General features: G+C 38.5%; 1 long non-coding RNA gene across 2 annotated transcripts in view; it reads right to left on the bottom strand.

Moving 5' to 3' along the window:
• LOC111926130 (uncharacterized) overlaps positions 1–24,022 on the bottom strand; it is a 156,133-nt gene that overhangs the window by 99,279 nt on the left and 32,832 nt on the right. The window lies entirely within an intron of this gene.

Below are 24,022 nucleotides of genomic sequence, written 5' to 3'. Positions count from 1 at the left end.
CAAAACTCCCTTCTGGTCAGGTTCAAAGCTGTAAAATCATCTCACCTAATCCAAGATTGCATAGATCAGCACGATGCTCCTCTCTGCAGTGAGAGTGCCAGAGAGCCTAAGAATAACACTGATATCTGCTGCATCCTCAGCTGCCAGCTCCTGAGCAGGGCAGTTCCATTGGCTTGGGAAGAGCTGTGCCAAACTGAGGATTTGAGCCCAAGCATGGACAGAAAAAGAGGGTGTAACAGGCAGAGCATACAGAAAACCACTTCATCTCTGGCACAGCAGTAGATGGGTGCCCTGTGTATAGGAGGGAGGAAGGGAGAGGTATCCCCTCCATCTCTCTGCTTTTATAAAGCTTCCCTAGACACTCAGATTATGTCTTCACAGTGTTTGCAGAAAAAGCTCAAACCTTTGTCTGCTGCAGAAGTGAGGGTCCAAATGATTGTTTTTCCTCTATCAGTAACTATCCATAAACAGTAATGGCACGGCACATACAGGTGTCTTACTTGGGTTCAAAGCCAATGTCTTTTCCCTTTTTCTCCCAAACACACACATACTCTCACTGTATCTTTTGAGAAAAGAAATGCTGACATCATCTCCTACACAGTTGTATTTCCCCCTTGCTTTGAAGACACCACAGAGGTACAAAACAAATTCATTATGTGAACAACTGATAAGGAGGGGGAGGTGAGGGTTCAGATATACACAAGCTGCTAAATACTTTTTTGATCTTAAACTTTTTCATTCACAATAATCACTCTTTGGAGAATTTGCTTAGCATACAGATTTTAATTTTTTATTCATTTTAGAACCCACATTTTCATTTTACACACTGAAAACTGCTATTAATGCTGCTCCTATGGAGCTCTGATGAGTCCTTGCAGAAGAAAATGAATTTGTGAGACAAATGAAATGAGTCTGTTTTATGCTTAATTTCACAAAAGCCACTTTAACTGCACAGCACTAACCCTCTATATATGAAGAAACAGCAGGAGTAATACATGCATTTCATGAAGATGGATTTTTTTTAAGAAATTAATCCCTATTATGTGATTTGATTTCTTTGAACTGTATTTACTAAAAACCTTTTCCTTGTATCTGTTTTCTACCGAAAATCTTATCTTCCTCCTTCTCATAAAAGTACCTTCTCAAAAGAAATGTGGGTAATTTCCCATGCTGAGATCCATGCAGCACCAAAGACACAAGGGTTATTGACACATTAGAAGCCACAAAAGTGCCTGAGAATGGTCACATAGGAATTAGGGCTTGTCCCTCCCAAAAAAATGGCAAGATCAATAGTTCAGCTGAAGTGCATTTTCACCAGTGCAGAAGGAGCTGGAAGCAATTGTGCAGCAGGAAAGCTATGGCATAGCTGCTATCAAGGAAACATGGTGGGAAGACCCACACAACTGGAAAGCTGCGATGGATGGCTATAAACTCTTCTGATGGGAAGAGTTTATCAAGGAAAAATTGATAAGGAGGTAGGCCTGTGTGTTGGGGACAGTTTTGGTTGTCTAGAGCTTAATGATGGGTTGAGTGTCTATGGGTAAGAATCAGGGCAAAGGCCAACAATGTGGATGTCATGGTGCTAGATACCACCCAAGCAGGATGGAGGTGTTAGAATGCTCTAGAAGCAGCTAGGACAGGTCTCAAAATTTTTGTCTTTTCTTGTGGAGGACATCAGCTTACCAGGTGTCTGCTGGAAGGGCACTGCAGCAGAGAGGAAACAGCCTAGGAGATTCTTAGAGTGGAAGATAAGGATGCTGTGAGGTTATGCAGGGAGAAAATTAGAATGGCCAAAACCTAACAAGAATTAAACTTAGCTATAGATCTATAGATCTAGTGCTGTAAAAGATAATAAAAAACCTGTCTACGAACACATTAACAACAGAAGGAGGGCTAAAGAGAATCTCTATCTTTTATTCAATGTAGGGGGAAAAACAGCAACAAAGGATGAGGAAAGTGTTGAGATACTTAATGCCTTCTTTGCCTCAGTCTTTAATACAAAGTCCAGTTGTTCTCTGGGTACCTAGCTTGGGTTTAGTCTCACCATAAATCTTTTTTTGTTTGCTTGTGGATGTTTGGGGGGTTTTTTGGTTTGGTTTTTCAATGTCATTCCCATTCTTTTTGCATGTTTCTCTTAACTGTAGTAGTTTACCAATTGAATGCTCCTGCCCAGGTCCAACTCAGACTATCATTGTGGAGTAAGCAAGGTAAAGTAAAAGGGATAAAACGGATGCTACTGCACACGAGGTCCCTGTTGCTTTGTACAGCAAAGAGTTTCCTATATGTGAAGGCAGATGTCAGCTGCTCAAAGTGCACTGCCAGCATAGGACGTGGCAATAGATAGCACTTTCCACTAGAGGCCTTTGTCTTTTAAACCTGAGAAATCTGTTGTGTGTATGGGTATATATTAAATATAGAGATGCAGATATCAAGACAGTCACATCAATTTCTACCACAGACCACTGAGGCATTGATAAACAGTCACACTGTTTCTTAAAAGCATATCACACAGTTGCTAAACTCTCAGTTACTGCTCTTTTCATTGTCAAAATTGATTTAGACATTTTTAAGATCTGTATTGACTTGGCTGACAGTAACTGACTCTGAATTACTACATCTATATTTAGAAATCTCTGTACACACAATTTACTGCACCACAATCACACTTAGCTATTCAAACATTGTTTCCAGAAGTGATGGCTTGCACCAACTGCTAGGATTCATCATATCAAATCACCAACAAAACATTTCATTGTGCTTCTCATTGCCCTTAATCAGCAAGCCTCGAAAACCAAGATACTTCTGATATTTTGGACAGATTAATACATGTGCAGACTAGATAGACCTATATGCCCACACAGATTATGTATTTTCTACTTTTCTAAACATTAAAACTTGCAGCTTGTTTTATTTATTATGATACTGAAGAATAACTGTTTGCAAATAAAGTCTTTACATACAAAACAGGACTCAGGAGATCTGCAAGCAGCTTTTATCCTGAGACCTGTCTGTGAAGTCTGGCTTACATGTAAATCCAAGAATTACAGAAAATTTTCATTTTTGATTGGAAGGAGGACAATCATAGACTGAAGATCAGGGCACAAGAAACAGAATTACAGCAGGCAAATAAAGCCAGCTGAGTTTTCAGAAGTCACAAAGTGCTTAAAACCAGACAGAACAAATATCTACCCCCTACTTTAAGAACATTTGCTTGTTGTATTAATTTCTTATCTGTCTTTAAAGATAAAAACAAAATATAAATATTGATCAATCTTATTTCAGTGTAGAATTTCCCTGCAGAATCTTATTAATAAAGAATAAAAAAGAAAAATAAAATATATTTAAAATAAATTATGTCATTAATTCATTAGCTTGTGCAACTGAAATAAAGCCAGATTGTCTGTTCTCATCATTCAGGATTTACTCTTCATATCTTGATGTTACCCCAGACTTCAGTTTTTGTACATAAAGGTACAGAAATAGCAAAGAGAGAGAAAACTTTTTGAAAAGTTTTGTTTCCACTCTTTCCAAAGAACTGTTGCCTGAAATACATTCAAATGTACTTGCTCCCCAACAGTTAACACTTTTAAAGTAACTTAAATCCAAGCATTCTAAATTATTTTATGAACAAATTTTAGAAATGCCATTGAAAACCAGAGGAAATTTGAAATAAATTTTTAGAATAGAATTTCTAGTCTGCCTTAAAATAAGTTTAGGCAGGACTTTCCTGTATGCTTAATCATTTATTTGTAGATTTAGCCTGCATATTTTCTGCATTTTTTTCTGAGAAAGATTTTGGATAGTGTCTAGAGTCTATTACTAAGTGGAAAGTAACAAAAATACAGAGCAGGCCCAAAGGTTGGTTTTAATTAGGAATTTTTAGCTTACTTCATTCTGTTCAGAGGTCATAGACATGCTAGTTATTCTAATGATTACATCCCACTAACATCCAATCTCCAAAAAGACAGCTCCTTTTTCCCAGAGCGAGTTAGAATACCATTTCATGCAGCTCAATAAAGATATGTATTTGCCACAGGGCTGCAGTTTGTGTAGAATTTCCTCAGTTGTTCACAGCAGTGAACTCTCAGGTACAAGTATCAGAACAAAGGAAAAAAGTCACAACAAAATTTCTTCTTCTTTGAAAAATGTAAAATACAAAAGGTAAGTGCTACAAAAGCAACACACCAGGTTTTAATCCTACATAATTCATACAAACCACTTGATTGCAATAGTAAATGAAGTAATATGATTCTTCAAGTTTCACCAGATTTTAAATTATATATCCTATTAGAAGAAGGTTTACTATTCTGAGTATTGCATTAGCTCTTCCTTTAGAGGCATACAGCAAAGAACTTAGTGTCTCAGAGTTTCCTACTGTGACTGAGGTGTCCAGTCATGACAATCTTGCTGCAGCTTAGAAAGTTGTTTACTGAGATGCAGGTGAAAGGTTTGTGAATAATATTCAGTTTGATCTTTTCAGTCAACAGTGAAAATACCTAAAAATATTGGATAATATGGCATAAACTAAAATTCCACTTACTTCAACTTTGTTAATGTAGTACCATTTATAGGCAGTGGTACTATCATTCTGCATGAAAATTAACCAAAAATGAGGACAAATATTTGCTTTCAGTTAAACAGCCACCAAGGTGCATTATCACTATTCCAATCACAGCTGATCTTCATGTTTTCCCCCATAATAGTCCCTGCACTTCAACCTGTGATTATGCTTTCCACAGATTTTCTGGAATTCCTGGATTACTTTACAAGACGAGGTATTAATTAAGTCACTGTTTGTGCCACTTATTGCCAGCCAAATTTAACAAAATTACCTGATTTATAAAAAGGCCTGTTAATATTTAAATACCTATAAAAAAAAAAATCAGAAAGATTTATTTTTAAGAAAACTTAAAACTCAGGTTTGGACTTTAGCAAATGACACTCCCACAGTACGATTCAAAACTGGCTCTTCATGGAGAAGTAAAACTACACATGGAGTTTTGAAAGTGAATACACACAAATCACTCCTGTCAAGAGTCATTCAGTCAGCAATTATGTAGCGTTCACCTCTAAATCTTTGTTCTCTCAGTTTTGTACCACTTGCAAAATGATTGATGTCTTTTCCTGTCCAAATAGGACAGTGGAAAGAATATTTCCTCATTTAAATAGATTTAAGCAGACCATAGAAATGTTCTGAATATTGATTAGGAGTTAGCTTGAAATTAAAATGAAATTCAGCTGTAACTGTACAGTTCCACAGCACAACTTAAAAGAGTGAAGATGAACTGAAATGTATTAAGATTGACAAATACTTTTTTAAAAAGAAACTGGAACTAATAATAGCTGAATTGTGTATTTGTTAAAAATACCCAAGGCAAAAAAACATTGTGTTTGCACAATGCATTACTGAGAGAGCATCAAACAAAGGCCAGTATACTCTTCATTACATCCAATGTCCTTCATAGGAAATTCCAAGCTAGTATGGAATATGTAGTACCTCAGTGTTCATCACATCAGACCAGAGGAACGATGCCATGCAGCTCTCCAACAAATCACAACTAACCAACACTGTTTAAAATTAGATTTTCCATGAGTAATCCACATAGCAATTTTTTTCACGTCATGGTTCTATTGAAGAGATTTTGATCTCCATGCAGAGACTTCATAATTCACAGTCACAAACTAGTCCTTAGTGTTACCAAGTAAAGACACAAAGAAGGGTGACAGTAAGACCTTTTCTGAGCATGGGTCTGACAGAGCTGTGCAGTTTCTTCCTGCCCTCCTCCCCTCAAAAAAGTCCCTTTACACATCTGTTTGACTGAGTGCAAATATTATCGAAGCAGGAGTGACTCAAACCCTTCCGTTTCAGGCTCAGCCATCAGCTGAAACAAGGAGAGCACCAGGTTTGAGTCACAGTCTCCCCAGATCACAGACAGGTGAGATGTTAAAAAGCCACAATGGCACAGCACTTGATTTGAGAGACATGATTATCTTCTGCCCAGGCAGTTCCAGCCCTGGGCATGGGGCACTAGCTGGGGGATGCAGAGATGCCAAGGCCAGGCATCAATTCAGTTGAAAAAGACCTCTGAGATCATCAAATCCAATCTATGATTGAAACACCACATTGTCAACTAGACCATGGCACTAATTGGCACTAACTTGTCCAGTCCTTCCTTAAACACCTCCAGGGATGGGGACTCCACCACCTTCCTGGGAAGTGCATCCCAATCTCTAATCTCCCTTACTGTAAAGAAATTCTTCCTGAATTCCAGTCTAAACCTCCCCTGGCACAGCTTAAGGATGTAGGCCTGTGGGTGGGCATGGCACAGGGGCACCCATTGCCAGTAGGACCATAGAGATGAGCCTTGCTACAGCATCCATGTCTGGGTAGCAACACAGGGACTTCTTGCTGCCCCCAGAGTCCTGGGATAGGAGTCCTGAGAAAAATGTCATTATTTGAGTGGTAGAATCACCTAGCTAGGCCTTTAGAAATCAGCTGACATTGTTTTTATTTCTGATTTCTGGTATTTTGGCAATTTAACCTTTCTTTTTTCTGACTCAGCTGATCAGTTTATAAAGTGAGCAAAACAATATCTACTTTTGAAGAAATTTGACACCCCGGATCCTCATGTTCTCAAAGTTGTAAATATTACTACATCGCAGAACTATGAATAAGAAGCCAAAAAAAGATTGCTTTATTTTACTCTGGCTAGTTGTTTTCTTTCATCAGAAATGCATTGACTATGAATAAAGAGGAAAAACATGCTGTTGTCCTTCTCTTCTCCCTCTCCCAAAATTAATACATTTACAGGTGCTGTTGAGATATAATTTACACCATTTAACCTCCATCTGTGTCATTTTCAGGAGTTATGACAACACTTCAGCAATCCTCTACTCCCATCCCCATGGAAACTGCCATCAAACTGCCAAAAATGGGACAGAATGCTTTAAACTAATCACTTTTCAATGGAGGAAGGCTTTTTTTTTCTACAGCCGTTTCCATGGGATCAGAAGCCATTGCTGCTTGCCTAATTGTTTAAAATCTTGTCAAGTGCATGGGCAAGTGCTCAGCCTTTTTAAATGTGACTTTTTGTTTTGAATCAGGCTTCTAAAGCAGAATATGTGAGTCTGATTCTTCTCCTATCCCACCAGTTGTCAGCCATCAAAAAACTGAACTCAATAGTTTTACCAGATGGAAACATGAGAGTTCCATCATTTAATTTTGGAAGAAAGTTTTCAGCAGAATGAATGAAAGAGAGGACATGTATTAGTTTTATTCCACGAGGTAGCTCAGCACCACTGCAAAAGAATTCCTGGGCTGGTACTGCCAGCAAGCACAGAAAAAGCCTATGTATCAGGAGACCAGTCACAAAGAACCAATAGACTTTCTTTGAGAATTTCCATCCTCACACATGCTGCTTTATATTAAGTTCATAATATATTATTAAAAAAAAAAAAAAAAAAAAAAAAAAAAGGAATATCAGGTTTCATTGAGAAGAAATGAGCAGTAATACCACACCAACTCTCCTGGCTGCTGTGAATTCAGAAGGTATATTTTGCTATGCTATGCAGTTCCTTGAATAAATACTGCAAGACAAATCAAATATTTCTAGGTTTACAGTTTGGCCCTTTGCTGGGAAATCTCCTTTAGTGTAAACATGGATTTTCATATGAATATGAAACTTCTAAGTCCAGTTTTTGTGTTAATGGCTAACAGCTAGATTTCAAACCAATCTGTTAAAATCATACAAGCGTGCCCATGAGATTGCATATGATTGGATTTGTCTCTGCTCAGGTCAGAGCATCAGGTTCTACAATAAATCCAATCATTTAAACTACTAAAGGCACAAGTTATTGTTAATTCAGACAATGATACTAGCCCTGCAAGGGGAACACAAAAACATTCCCAACTACACATCAGTGTTTTAGACGTAAAATATTCTAGGAAAAAATGTTATACTATAAAAAAATTTAAAACACAAAGTTATTTTGAACCTACGGTCTTGTATGCAGAATTAGGACAAAGCATAACACTCCTATTAAAACATTTGGTTACTTGTGAACAGGTCTGAAGATATGCAGATGTATGCATCCAACTACATGGATTTCCCCTATTACACTGTCTCTTTTTGCTCCAAATGCACAAGAAGTAGGATTTAAAGTAATAAGTATGTGACTAAGTAAATATCAAGAGAGGAGGAAAAAAAGAAGAAAATGCATCCTCACCTCCACCACTGTTGCAGAGTTACATCCTGGATATTCCTGGAAGGATACAGTAATTGGAGAGTGACTTTTTAAGAAGGACTAAATAATCCCTTAATGAGACCAGCTGCAGCTGTTAAAAACCTCAGTAGCTTAAGGTGATGGAACAAAGAATGAGACCAATATTTCTCAGGTACAGAAGTGGGGTAAAATCAGGTAGAGAAGTCTGCATGAAGCACCATATTTTTAGAGGTTAGTTGGATCTACTGGGCTTTAAAACAGGATACAACTTTCTCTCTGGATCTCCTGAAACCTTTGCATTGACCGTAGGGTTAGCTACTAGCTCTGGCACAGGATAGGTGCTAACCACACCTGAGAGCCAAAGTTACTTGAAACAGCTGATTTTGAAGTTAATTCACAATAGTTCAGCACGTTGTTATTTATTATGTTATTGTTATTTATCCTGGTGCATTTGATTGTCAGAGGAGTAAGTCAATTTTTTAAAAAACCCTCTTATGATTGGCAACAAAAACCAAATCAGCTTCTCTACTGACTCTCTTATAACAAGTTTTTTAAAGATTTTGATCTTCAAACAAGACCCAAATGGCTGTTGTAGAAAAACACTTTTGAAAGGTTTTCAGATAAAAGCAAAAGAAAGGCAAAGAAGGCCAGCCATGATTTCTTCAAATTGATGTTAAATGATCAATTCAATTTTTCTGGAGCTAGATGACCACTGGCTCTATCAGGCTCTTTCTCTGTTGACTCAGGCCTTTCTGGCCTTTCTTTCAAAGACTTCATCCCTTTATTCAGCCTCCTCTCAGATTCAAAATACAATATCTCACTCTTTATAAACCAGTGGTTTTTTGTTCTGAAAAGTGCATAGGAGCTGAAATAATCTTACACTCCTGACTTTAACTTTTCTCTTGATATTGTTTGGCAAGCTTGTAAAATTACACACACACCAGTTCTGATGTAGAAACTGCACAACAAAAAGCAGTGCAATCATTTTGCCTTACAACTTATCTGGAAAGGAAAAGCAGTATAGTATTAAAATCCACTAATCAGTATTAAAGTGGGGTAAATACTACAATATTTTCTTTTCAGTTATTCTACACTATACATATTTCTGTGATTCTAGCAAAGCTGATACAGAAGTAAATTTAAATTTTGCTCCAGGACTTAGTGTCAGAAATTTTGGTCTTTAGATTTCTTGTTATTCATCTTCCTAGCAAGAACACTGGTATTGTTTGCAGAAGTCATTTTTCTGAGTCTCATCACTATGGGTCTTGATACTGTTTTTATTAATGAGTAATCACTATGTATCAGAGTCTTGCTCATTTGTTCCATCTAGGAGATAATTCCTGTCCTCAGATGCCATTCGTTTGAGTAGGAAACTCCTGCATACATCCAATTCTTTGTTCTTCCTTTGTTTGTGGGGTTTTGTTTGGTTTTAGTACTTAAAAAAAAATAATTTAAAAACACTCTGGAAAAATAAATCACATGTACGTAATGATAGACCATATCCCCACCCCCCCCAGATGGGTTATTTTGGGTCACATTTCATTTTCACATCAAGAAAAAACTGGATGAATAGTGAATGGGAAAGTATCATTATAATTGGAATCCTGCTGGTTTATGCAGGCCTGCACATCTGGAATAGGGTGGGAAAAGAGAAAGAGAAGAGTGGGATTCTTCTCACTAGACAAAACCAGGGAGTCTGGAAAGCACATGTCGGGTTTCTTAAGTTACAGCGAAAGTTAGCATTCAGAAAAGAAAATGTTCAGCAGCAAGCCCTCCCTCCCCACATAATTCAGTTCAGAAGTACTCCTGTTCTCTCTTTGAAGCTGTACCTCCACCACCTCTGTTAGTCACCTTCTATGAATATGTGGGCTATTTTCCTCCTCTGTAGGCCCCAGTGAACACTTAACTGGGGTATCAAAGTGATTCCTCTCCAGCCAGCCTCCTAGTTACAGTTTAACAGGAACTGCCCTCTTACCATACAGCAATTTAGGCAGGCAAACACATTCATTCATGTGACTGATAAAATGTGTTTGCTTTGTGTTAAAGAATCTATAAAAGCCTTTTCTAACACCGTATTGAAAGAGTCATGAAGGTTTCATTAGTGGTAAACAACTTCAGTGCCTTATCTGGGTCACTGTGGTGTTGTTACACACATGGGTCTGCGCCCAGGGGCCTGTACAGCTCTTTGGAAGCTTCATCTTGAACTCCAGCTGAGCCCCCAGGCAGGGAAAGAGCAGGGACATGGCCTCTCCGGAACTGTGAAATTGCACTCTGTCTCACAGATGAGAGGGGTGGCACGTCCACCCCAAGAATGCGCGTCTGCATTCACTCCACAGAGGTGCCAGAGGGCTCCAGGGAGCTCCAAAGCCTGCAGCCAAGCCACTTCTACACCAAAGTCCAGGAGAGGGACAATGCATGCTGTTAGCTAAATATATGCTACAGGAAGAAGCCACAAGATTACATTAGTCTGTTTTAAAAGACAGTGACAGTGTGGTGATGTACTGTGAGGAAGTATCACATAACCCAAGAACTGTTATTTTTATTACCATTATTTTGTCATCTCCATCTTATTTAGCTCTCCATGCATACTTCCCAATCCATCATACAGCATAATTACATTCAATGAATGAGCTCTCAAGTTACATTGCGAAAAGAAACTCATTCTTAGAAGTTTCTCAACTGAGTCGTAAGCAATTAAAACCATCTCTGAGTGCTTCGTTTAATTTTCTTCAATGGAAGAAGCCTTAGATGTAGGTAGAAGTAATTTCCTTTTCATAATGGCCATGAATTCATATAATGGCATATGAATAATGCATTGTTCTATTTAAAACATCTGAAGAGCCAGCATGAGTCTGCTGAAAGCTGGGCCTACTGGCAACATAAAGCAGGGGACTAAAGTTCTGCAAGTAAGTCAAACACAAGCAGTGCAGTGCTGAGGGTTGCCTCATCTGACAGACACAGGCACCTGTAGAAGAGGGGATCTCGTCTTGTTCCAAGCACAAAGCTGGCTGGAGACACGTTAAAAAAAGTAACTTAATAAGACTAGACTACTTCATATAGGGCAAGTTATTTGGGTGTCTCAGCCACCTGACCATGAGCAAGATCCAGATATTTTCCACTGAAAATAGAAATCTGGTGAGAAAAATACTTCCCTCAGTGCTAGTGCCACTGAAGCAGCATATCCATCATAGTCAGCAGGGCCAGTTTTTATAACTAACCCTTTCTAACCCATTTTATAACTCATCACTAAACCATTTCTTTCAGATCTCAGACAGAGAACACATCAGGTGTATTCTGCAGCTGCAATTCTGACTGCATAGTTCTACCACTCTTAACATCACTTCATCTTTGCTGGGCCCAGTAACCCCTACTAGCAGGTTCACCTTAAATATATGGTCAAGAGATTGGAGCAATTGGTGCAGAAGTGTGTTAAGAAATGTAAAATGTTTTGGGATCTTCTCTTATTTCTGAGAAACAGTGTTGTTGTTTTAAGAAAAATACAGCTATAACAGCAAAATCTTTGTTTCTGAATAATGTTTGGATAATCAGGACTGACACCAAGGTATTTTTCTGTTCTGGCTAATCTCAGTGCCTTCTGCAAAAAACATAAAGTGATTCTCCATAATTTCTATTGGCTGTCTGGACAAAAGACTCTTTGTGCACTGCAAGACCAAAGGCATTACATACAGTAAATATTTGAGCTGAAGGTGTGCTACTGATAGATTTGTATGCACTATTGTTATTTTATGTTATTCATGTTGTTGGCATGCATTCCACTTTGTGGCCCAGTAAAGTAAATGACTGCTCAGAAAGCTGTTGAGCAGGAAAGAACCTGCTACATAATACACAAATTGCAACAGATGATTGCTACTTCAGACAATAAAAGGCTTGTTATTTTTAATAGCTGGGAGAATGTATGTTTCTTGGACCACATAATACACTGTAATGACTCACAAGACATTTTTTAATACTACAATACCACCTTAATTTACTTCAGATCCACCTAGCCAGGTCAATATATAAAAAAAATATGACCACATTAAAACAAAAAAAAAAAAAAAAAAAAAAAAAAAAGAACCAAAAAAACAAAATCTTCTGTCATGCTTCAAGTGGGGTTCACTTATTTAGCCTTAACTAACTGAAAGATGAACAAACTTAGTCAGCCAGATAGTGCTATGAAGGGGTGAGCAGCATTGATAGACCTGCCTTAATTTTAAGAGAAAAACAACTGCTTCAGATAGGTGCAACTTTCAGGCAATGAAAATATACGAGATTAATTCATCCCTTGTGTGTGCTTTTTTTTCTCTGATAAGTATCTTACTATAGTTGAAGAAAAATACCCTTGAGAATGAGAAAAAGAGGCAGAAGATGTGTCTCTGTTAAAGAGGAATTTATTTCATTATGTGGGGACAAACAAGTTAAATTTAAATTACTTCTGCTACCCTTATTTGCCTAAATCTCCTCTTACCAAAAGAATAGCCCTATTGAAGTATCACTGATATTAGCTAAAGGGTTAGGTAAATAAAACTGGCAGAGGTGACAGCATGATATAACACAGTTCTTTTTTCAAACACCATATGAATGTGATTCCTACCATGTTCTTCTTCCACTTAAGTGCCAAAAACAAGCCAAAGATCTCAAAATCTTATCCTCTGTCCTCATGACTGGAAGAAATACCCAATCCTGTATGTGGTGAATAAAAACTGAGCCATATGCATTAGATCATTTCAAGATCAAAACAAAAAGTATGCTTGATTCTCTACCAGGGATTTAACTCACAGAATTCCTAATAGATATCTGGAACAATATCATGCTGTTTATTCTCTTCCTCTAGCTTTGGTAACTTTATTCCTGCAATATAGCATTTCTAAGAATATTTTTAATTGCTTATACAACAAGCAAGGTTATTTTTTAGTATTAATCCTTATAATGAGATAATGGGAACTTCCAGATGCCAGACCAATCTATATCTGGAAAATAATATGCCCCATGTGGCCCATAATTAACCCATAGTCTATAAGATGTGCCCCAATGACTTAGCAGAACCTTCTTTGAATGAGAACAAAAGACATTACATCTAATTTAAGGACACAAATTAATAACACTGAAATGGAACCAAAGATTAGCCCCACTAATATTGTTCTCTATATTGATATTTCAACCAAGCAATCAGGGGATTTTTAAATTCTATTTGGAATGTTTTCCACAGAGAAAGGAAGAGAAAAAAATTGGAGAAGGGGTATGAGTCGTGGAATGGAGAACCTTGAGCTAAGATGTCATCCGTTTTTTTAATTCATAAGCATAATTAACAATATAGTGATAACAGGATAGAATTCTTTAATCAGTGCTATAAAAGCCTCTATGAGATGTATGATTCTACCAAAATAAAATGCATTGGCTTCCTCAAGAAGTTACATGACACAGTTCTTTAGTGTAAGGTGCCAGGGGATCAGACAATACTTCAGGTTGGAAGGAAACTCAGGATGTCTCTAGATCAACCCTTTGCTCGAGGCAGGCTCAGGCATGTGGTCAGACCAGAACACTCAGGGCTGGGACCAAATGGGTTTTAAAAGCCTCCAAGGACAGAGACCACACAGCCCCTCTGGGCACTGCCTTCACTGCCTGACTGCCCTCATGGAAAACAGGTTTCTTCCTGTCTATTGCTTGCTGCTCTCCTGTTTCAGTAAATACCTGCTGGGCCTCACCCTCCCACCATGCCCTGCTGTCCACAGCGGCAGCACATTCTCAGGCACTGCAGGGCTGCTGTTGGTCTCCCCTTGAAGCTGCCTCCACCCAGGCTGAATACCCATTATTTATCTGCAGCAAGTCCACAATATGCAGCACAAATCATCATAAATCCTCCCACACTGGGGCAAACTTCAGCTGACATCACCCCTAGGAGTGTCAATCAAAGAAAAAGCTGACAAGTGACATGGAAGCTCCAATCTGTCTGTTTCCATCAGATGGACAGCATGAACCAAAAATTTACTCCAATTCCTAATTTCACTTTCTTTCATTGCAGCCTCCAGCAGCACCTCAGGCATCCCACAAGAACCAATGAATGTTTTTTGCTGTATTAAAACATGCTGCAACTCTAGATATTATTATGACTATAAGAATAGTGAGTTGATTGCACAACACAAACTGTTGACTGCATTACAGCTTCCTAATGCCAAGAACATGCACCTGATGAGGGAAAAGGTTACACACAAAGTCTGCTACAGATCCAGCAGGTACATTAGCCATGCAGAAATTATCTTACTATGAGTGTAGTCAGAAGTGTAATTTCATACCTTTCTACCCACCTCTAGAGAGGTATCAAAGGTCTAAAAACTCAATGTTTTTTGGGAGGTTCTGAATAATATAACAACGAGTTATCTAATGAGTACATTCTTTTTCTGGCCCACTGTGCAATATCCTATTATACATTATAATGGAAATTATCTCTGTGTGTGCTTTTTGGCTTACTCCACCATGACACCAGCCAGCCACCCTTAGGTAATCATGCCCTGCTAAACCAGACACAGATGGCTTCTGCATGGAGGCAGATGAGGAACTTTCTTGCATCCCATTCCACCACCTGGTTCAGAAATGTGGTAACAAGCAGCCAGGGATACAGTCACATCTGATAATGCCACAGACACTTTTTCTACCATGAATATTTATGATTGAAGTGTAACCAAAACATGGATACACTTATGCATAGGAGAAGCAAAAAGCGACATTGAAACAAAAGTAATTCACAACCTGCCTTTAAGACACTGGTCGGAAATTTCAGTTTAACAATACATTTCAAATTTTTTAGCATGATCCTATATGAACCATTCAGTCTCTCTTAGCTGCAAAAAACAATTGAAAAATACTTGATGCCCACCCTTTGTTTGCTGTTGTTGTTTTACAATGTCAGCCTTTTGGGGAAAATATATCACTTTCTCCTTGCAAGGGTGACACAGTATGGAAGAGTAAATCTGGTTCAAGTAGATGTTAATTTGGAAGGCCCTTAGATCCTAAAGCTGAGTAGGATAAGTGCACTTGAGCACTCAGCAGAAACCAGCTTCTATCATGGTGTTTGGACTGGGCTTTAGGTCTGCTCCGAGCACCAGAGCTCAGAGCGTTCTCCCCAGCACCCAGCTTTGCACCCATGAGCTGCATTCAGTTTAATTGGTGTTCTAAGCAATAATGTTACATGAGGTCAAAGCACAACTTACACCTGGAGCAATATGGAAACCTGAAGATGAATGTGGAAACACAGGATACAAAGAGTGTGACAATGGCATAAATTATCTAGTAAAATTAACTCTGCATTTATAACTGGTCAGCATTCTACCAGTCACTTAACAGGGATGGAAAATTTAGGAATGTTGTTGGCATTCCAAAAGCCATTTGTAGTTCTGGACACATTTTTTTATTGGACCTAAGAAATAGTTACTCTACAGCAATTCTTCAAGAGAACATAATGGACAAATAGGGTGGCAGGAGTGAGAGGTTTTGGGGAAATACAACATTCAAAACTCTTGATAGTCTGAGCACTCATAAAGAAAACAGAACTTAGCCAAGAAAGCAATTAAAGTTTCAAGCCAAATCCTCTGTGGACATAAATCAGTTGCACTATTTTATACAAGGTGAAGAGCTGGTCCTGAAATGAATTCACCCTGCTGCTCTGTTATCAAAGAGCTTCTATTCACCCCTCTTGCTCACCAGTGCTTGAAAGGAAGCATCCCATGAAGTATATGCCAGAATCCACACAATATATCTCACTGCATTTCCTCATCCTATCCCCTCTGCTGATGACCTCTGGACCCTTTCTTTCAAATCCTCTGTGTTCTGATACCCCCACTGCACAAACATGGTTACCCATTTCCTACAGAAATAAACTCTGTTCAGTAACCATGGACATAGCTTATCCAGTCAGGAAAACACAAAAAACAACTGTCCATTGTGAAAAAAATGAAAACGCTCCTGTTCCCATTCAGTGACCCCATCCCCACTGACACCAGAGTGGCAATTTTTCTTATCTGAGGAAACATGACCACACGGGAGAAGATTACACGCTGGAATATTGCAGTCACATTGAGCAATACCTTTCTTTTTCCTCTTCTGTAATCACAGTACTGAAGGATAGATCTGACAGGATTTTATTGACACAGACTTTTTATAGATCCAGTTAAAAGGTCCCCAGACACTCATTCAGCTTCCTGTACATATAGTACAAAAGCACTGCAGAATCATTGTTAACGAAAATACATTTTACTGTGAATAAGCAGGGCAGGAGAGAGGGGAATTCCAAAAGACCTTAACAGACACCACTTCAGTGTGGCACATTACCTGTGTTAGTTTGCCATAACCAAACAGGAATACTTTCTCTTATCATTAAGGGAATTGTAAGACATGGCCTCAGTCCTTAGCCCACATATATCTGATTGAACTTTGGCATACGTCTCCCTCACCTCATTTCCCTATCTCAGCAATAAAGACTGGTTCCTTCACTTCATCTATCTTGTCAAATTAGACATGTACATGAACCCTTTCACCCTACATAATGTGGTTGGAATAATGTAAGAGAGCACTAAAAGCCTCATATCCAGTCACAAAAAGATCAAAAATATCACTTTTTTTCACAAAAAGTAAAACACAGAAGCCACTAAGCTACTTACAGAAGTAACATACTACCTCACATTACAGTCTGATCTCAGCTGAGCTTCCAGAAATACATAATTTTAACTTTAATTTTATATACTTTGTGATCTATAGCTGAAGAATTCAGCCAACGACCACAGTAATAGCATCAACACTAGTTAAAATTGGAAAATAACTGCTTCCTTAGCTTCTTTGTTTCAGACATGTATCTACTTTTGACAGTAATTTTTTCTATGCTTTAAGGTAAAAACAAAACACACCACCAGTGCATCTTGCTAAAATGGGAGCAAATTCCCAACAGCTTTTGTGCTATGGAACAGTGGGAAGAAAATACAGACACACACACACTTTTCCCATTGTAATGAAGCTCTAACCATACTTGTTTTTGAATAGGGCAACAGCAAAAACAGCTGAAGTTTGAAATGTGACACTCAGCACACAAATTGTCCTTAATAAGAAGTACATGGTGTGCTGTGTTTGAGGAAGACACGGGTTTTGCTTTTTTCCTCAGTACTAATTGACTGAAAAAAAAAATCCCTTCCAATTTTAACAGAGCCTAAGAAAGCTGTGCCTTTCTGACAACAGCTACCTTCACCCAAATTGACAAGCTTATGGGCTGCTGAAAAGATTTCTGTGTGGGAAATGATCATAGATAGATAACATCATACTGTCTGATTCATAAAGTGATAGAAATCTGAGTAAAATGACCTAAAAGTGGCCACTGACCCATAATAGACCAAAGATTGGCTCTGGCAGCCCAGACTTAACTCAGTCTAACGGGGTCAGAACATCCACTTCTTCTGGGAAAACTTGTGATTGTCTGTGAACTTCACTATGCCCTGAACTGCCTTTTCACTGAGCTGCAGGCCTTAATTCCTCTTCTCCAGTCATGAAAGATTTGGAAATTATGGTTCTGGATGTCCCACTTCCTTTGTAAATAAGCTTAAGGCCCCTTTTCCACTCCTGAATGTGGGGAAAGAAATGTTGTTTTACACTGGATACTGCTGCTGTCACCCTCATCTAACTTCAGAGTGCAATTCTTCTGCAAGTCAGATAACTATTTTCATAGAACTCTTCCAGTTTTAACCTATTTATGGCCATATTTATTCCTTCATCTCTGTGACCACTATAAGGTCATATCTGCCTCAATATGAGAGTGGTCCCTGAGGAACCTCCTGATCATTTGGATCAAGGATTTGGAAGAGAAAACATGGCTATATGGGCCACTTACACACAGTATATGCCATGGGGACCATCAGGATCCTGAGCTATTATCGGATCAAGCCACAGGCACTGAAGATTATATGCAAGACAGCAAGACAGAACAATGTCATGACTTAAAGGGTTTGGAACCTCATCATGTGTAATCCGGGAATATGGTCATATAAATCTCCCCATTTATGGGCACCTGAAGGAATCAGGCTGGCATGGAGGACCACCAGACTGGATATCTAGGCCTTATTATCTCTAGAGATCAAGTAATCTCTAGTGAGATCAAGTGCAACTCAAATACAAAGGCAGTCAAGCATTCATTATAATCTAGATGTGTCAGAGTAATCTGTCCAGGCAGAAACAAGAAAGGGGATATATTTACAGGATTGTGACCTGTTACTCTTACTGTCACTATGCATTGTTACTCTTATTTAATGTTGTCTTTTAGTCATGGAAGCTACACATTTACGGATTGCTCCTTAAACAATTGTAACTTCCACCCCGACCCTGCAGCCAGTCACTTTGAAAACTCCATTTCACCTGCCCCATGCAGCACTACAGTGAAAGCTCAGCAGTGCATGGTCTTTCACTCATGGACCTTAGCTGGTTAAGTTTCTGGTTTAGCAGATTTGAAACATTCCTAATGCTCATAATTTAACATTGCAGCAAGCCAAACCCAGGTTCTAACCAGAAAAACAGACACCTCATGCGTGCTGCTCTAGCTTTCCAGCTCAAATAAGTGTCTTATGTCTGCCAACACAGGACACATGAGTAAGACATTGGCACTGAAGTGAAAGCTGCAAGATCAGTTATCAGGGTTTGCAAGCTTTTCTTAGCAAGAGAAAAAGCAACCATCATTTTCTGTCTGCACAGGATTTCAGCAGAAACAAGCCTCTTTAATTTCATGAAGAAGAGAGAGCTTTTCAGCCTTACATGAGAGGTCATGTACAGCATTCTGGCAGTGCTGCCTGGATATATTAAAATATAGAAGTGCCCACTGCCTCTGTCTTTCACTTCTTTGTTTCCTATCCTCTAGTCACTGACAACTTTAGATAATTATAGCTACACTTTCTGCTACCTCTTGATTACCTTTGAAACTGATTCTAAGACCGTCATGTCCAATACCATTATTCGGTCTATACCAAAATCCTAGCATCTCCTTGCAGTCTCAAGTGTCTGGCATTGCTCTGAGTCTGGGACAACAGTCTAAATCCTGATTCTTTTGCTGAAGCTTTCCAAATTAAAAGAAAAATATTTTTCTCACATGTAGGTCTTCCTAAGCCTTAAAGATACTTGCGAGGACTGCATGTTAGGAAAGGATCAAGACTTGAATCTGAGATGTGCTAGGACAACTCTATTCTTCATATCTGCTGAAACATGTAATTATAAGGCATCCACTGTGGCAGAGCCTTTAGTCAGAATACAGGTTTGAAGGCAAGAAGTGATGCCAGGGATGCTGGCAGAAGTGTCACAAAGCTGTTCCAGAGAGGACAGAAAAAGAAGCTTAGTGAGATCACAGAGGTGATCTTCGACATCCACCATTCTCAGTCTTCAGACAATACCAAGTTGGTGGTAACACATGACAAAAATCCTGGGGTTGAAAAACTGTAGCAATTTCCAGCAAAATGCACACTCCACCATGGCACATGTGCCATTTGAATCTTTCAGTATTCTCAGTAATTTTTCCAGCATTGAAACACAGAATCAAAGCTAAATTTTCTTTATACCTTTCTTATTCTTCTTCACCTGACATGATTAAAAATTCAGAGTTGATATGATATGATACCTATGTTGTTATCCACTATAGCAGGAAGATTAATTTTCTGAAGAAACACATAAGTGTTACAGAAATGGTGAGAACTATACTATAATTCTCAGGTCTTCTCCTGTTGATGATGATGGTTAGGACCACTGTAACAGACCAAAAGCAGGGAAGCCTCAATTCTAATGTGCTGCACAATCTGCAGATGACTTAAGTCTCTTCACTTTATGGTTTACCTGTTTTGCTGATCTTGGATGCAAAAAATTAGGCTGCAGAGGCAATCACTCATACTAATTAACCCCAAACTCACAAAGCAAAAGAACACTTTTTCCACCAGGCACTGCTGAAGCACAGATTCAGACTTGTCTTGGTACCAAGCTCTTGCTGCAGTACCAGGCCTCTTTGGCTTGGGAGCTATACCCATGGAATCACCTGGGCTTTTGCAAATCAGTATGGCATAGTGTTTTTTGTTTAAAATACACACACTCCCTCGTTGCTGAAAGAGAGCATTTTGATACATTTGTTATATTGGTAATTCTGAATTACAAGTTCTTAGAAAGAAATATTAAATACTATTTAAGTGCTGGTGCTTCTTCTTGAACTTAGTAGGAGATGAGGTTGCTCACCGCTTCGCAGATTTCCCCTTATTCTACAGAAAAAAAAGTGTGCTCACTAAATGGTTGTAAAACTTCATTGTGCCTTACAGAGTTTTAGAATAGTTTTCACAGAGGGGGATTGAGGGGAAGACTGTTGGGTTTTGGCTAGAAAATTATATTTCAGAACAATGCTAATCAAGCTACTAATGACTATCCCATGAACAAGCATGGCCAGCATTGTTCTTTGCAAAATATGTACCAGCATTGTTCAGAGACACTAAACGACTATTCTTTTGGCTACAATTCACAGTGCAACATGTCATCATAATATCATTCTGAGCAGGAAGGCCTAATGCTTTGGATATCTACCTGAACATTATTGGTACCTCCTCCCTGGAAACTAAGATACCAGCAGTGCTCCTTTTTACCTTTTCTGGTTTCTTCCTTCAAAGTAAATATCGTGGACTACAAGAACAACTGTTTGTTCAACAATTCCAGCTAAATGAGCAACAGGTCAGCTCTAAGTATAATAACTATAAGCTCTGAGCATAATAATATAATAAGACATTTCTAAACATTTAAAATATTGTGTTTTATGAATAAGCTGCCTTAAATACTATTTAAACAAACTTATCCACCACTAATACCAATGTTGACATTGCCCTGGATTTATAATGCATTTTCAAAGGTCATTAATATTGTCATCATCGAATATTCAGCATTTTTTCTCTGAAAGGAGAGGCTTTTTGTTTTCTTATATTTGATCTAATACTATCACAGAGAAACATTTCAATTTTTTTTTCTGCAAACACTTTTGACTCAGCTCTAATTCAAGACAAAAATAAACTACATATACTCTGAAACCTCAAACATCCCATCAGGCAGAAGCTCGACTTTCTAAGCAATCTTTATCTTCTGTAGAGACAAACCATTTTGAATCTTTCTAGGTAGTTTTCTAAATGCAAGCTATCTTGTCCTACCAGGACACTTAGTGTTACGGAAAAAGAATGCCAAATACAAAACAGGCAATATTCCATGTGTGCCTTATTCTTCCCTTCAAGATAAGAAAAATGCTTCTGCCCTCCACCCTACTGACATCAAAGCTTCCTTCAGCCCACCATTATCACAGCTGAGCACCAAAGCAGTTGCTGGGTTTCCTTTATTTGCTCCAGCTGCAAAGGAAGCTCTCTCCTACAGAGAGCCCATCTTAATGTCCCTAATGAACACCAGCTAAGACACCTGGAAGTATCCCAGAAATGCTGGAGACAAAAGTGTGGAAGGCCTGGAGTAGGTTGTAATGGCTGCTGTTGCGGCAGGTCTAAGTACAGATGGTTCCTGTTGTCTCACATTAGACTGATCCTGAACACAGACTTCTTTATGAAGAAAATATTTGTTTTCACACCAGTTCTCACTCCTTAATCTAATCTCTGCTCTCTAAAATGGATGTTTCTATCTGGAGTCCTCTTATAGGTCACAAGGTAGCAAGGTGAACTTTTTCATTCTAACATGGAAATTCTACAAACCAAATCACTGGATGTGAGTTATCACTGAGAGCACTCCAGACCAATAACTTGGCATAACTGTTCTAAGTACCATGGATGGTGGCACTCAAACCTACCTCTATTCAGATCTCTAAATTATTTGTCCACAACAAATAATCTTACTGCAGTTTGATAGAAGTGGCAATAATATCTACAGAACAAGACTGGATGAATTTACTTTAAAATTATTCTAAAATGTATTGGAAATAATCATGAGATGCACATGAATGTCATTAATCTGAATATGACATCTTAAAAAACTCCAATGACTGATGAAAAGAAATAGTGTTTCAAAATGCCCAGTTGACCACAGACCTTTGGCTCACTCAACAGCTACTGAAAAAGGTATTATGGGACTTGCAGATTCTTGCAAAAATTCTGCTTCAGAAGGCAAATACCTCAGCCTGGCACAAGTTTAGAAAAATAACTAGACCAGGACAAAAGGATGTTTACTATATTATATTTCCTTTTTAAATGTGGGCCTTGTTTCTTCTATTAAAATAACAGTATGTATGTGCCTTATCTAGATTAAGTTATCATTTCATCAACAAACAAGTGCTGTACAGCCCATCCGCCCAACTTTGGAAATAGCCCAAATAAAAGAAAATAACAGCTGTAAAGAAACACCTCAGCTTTTTCATTTACTTTTCTGAAATACATCTTTTGTGTGACTCACATGCTTTGCCCATGGCATCCATTTAACAGCTGGGGTGGCTATAGGAATCACTGAATGTGCCTTTATCCACTTGGCTGTCTCACAGACAAACCAGGGGCTGACAAACCAAGTGTATCATGAGGCTCTAATAATCATATTCATATCTGAAGCTGCTATTCTGGCTTTCAGCACAGCAGGTAAGTCTGGTTTTGATAGTTCATAGCACAGAAATGTATCTGTTATGTCTTATGAGAAGCTGTTGTTCATGTAGAGCCTTTGATACCACTAAGCTTGCTTTCTTGAGAAAGGTGACACAAGGCAAGAGAACAGTAGAGCACAGGGCCATTTCTGCTAAAGCAAAAAGGTAATGCAAAACCTGGAGTTCTACTCTCACATGCATAAGTTGATGTCTAAGGAGCATTATGTACATCCTATTGTTTGCTACACCAGCTGGAATTTTCTTTATTCAGAAGGTTCTTGCTTAGTTACTTGAATACAGCTCCACATGGTATTAACAGAGAGGATGACAATTATGTCAGAGGATTGCCACTACACCAGTTATTGTGGTGTGAGAGAGACATTGACAACAGGATCAAGCCTTGTGTTCAAACCAGCCCACCACAAGAAACCTTGTGCATAATAGCCAATGTAAAAATACATTCTGAGAAGAAAAAAATGCCATATTTTATATTGTAGCTACCAAAACCTCCTTCCTCTCCTTTGCCATGTGCAAGTCATTGTTAGATGAGCCTCTTTGTTCAGGCCAAGAAGTCTGGCGTAAGGAAAGGGAGGTGCCTGGTTCCTCAACATGAGATCCCATTAATATTACTGATAGGCTATTCTTTAAAGAGATCCATCTGTTTCTTATTTGGCATATTCAGAATAGTAGCTTGTTACATTTTTACAAGAATCTGTGTGATCCAAGAAAAGCAAAACCTCATGTAATGAAAGAAAAAGACAGAATACTTATTAAACAATCCCATCAGTGCTGTACAATTTAAACATCCATCTCTAAAATGGCTTCAGTCTGTTCCAGTCACAGCTGTCAAATTTCTTTCTACAGGGAGAAGGGGACAGAAGGTTACTTATTTGCCTGAAGTTTTGCAAAATATGCATAAATAGGTAAATAAATCTCTTCTTGTGTGTCACTGTGAAATGCTGCCATTCATAGCTGCCTTACAAACAGGTTTCTTCACTCAAAGTCCTAAGCTGCCATGCAAGAATTTAAGCTGAAGGCAGGATCTGAGGTAGGATGAAGTACCATCACCAGTTCACGACAGTAGGTATCTTTGTTAGGATAACAAAGCTGAGTGGGGAAGTCTAGAAGGTGTGCTGCCAAAGGTGGGGGAAAAATGTGCCCCAGCATAAATACTAGGTCTTTCTTCAAGTGTCAAGT

This window comes from Cyanistes caeruleus, chromosome 2, assembly GCF_971803275.1.
Source record: "Cyanistes caeruleus chromosome 2, bCyaCae1.hap1.1, whole genome shotgun sequence".
Taxonomy (NCBI): Eukaryota; Metazoa; Chordata; class Aves; order Passeriformes; family Paridae; genus Cyanistes; species Cyanistes caeruleus.
This window is presented reverse-complemented; position numbering and strand designations above follow the sequence as displayed.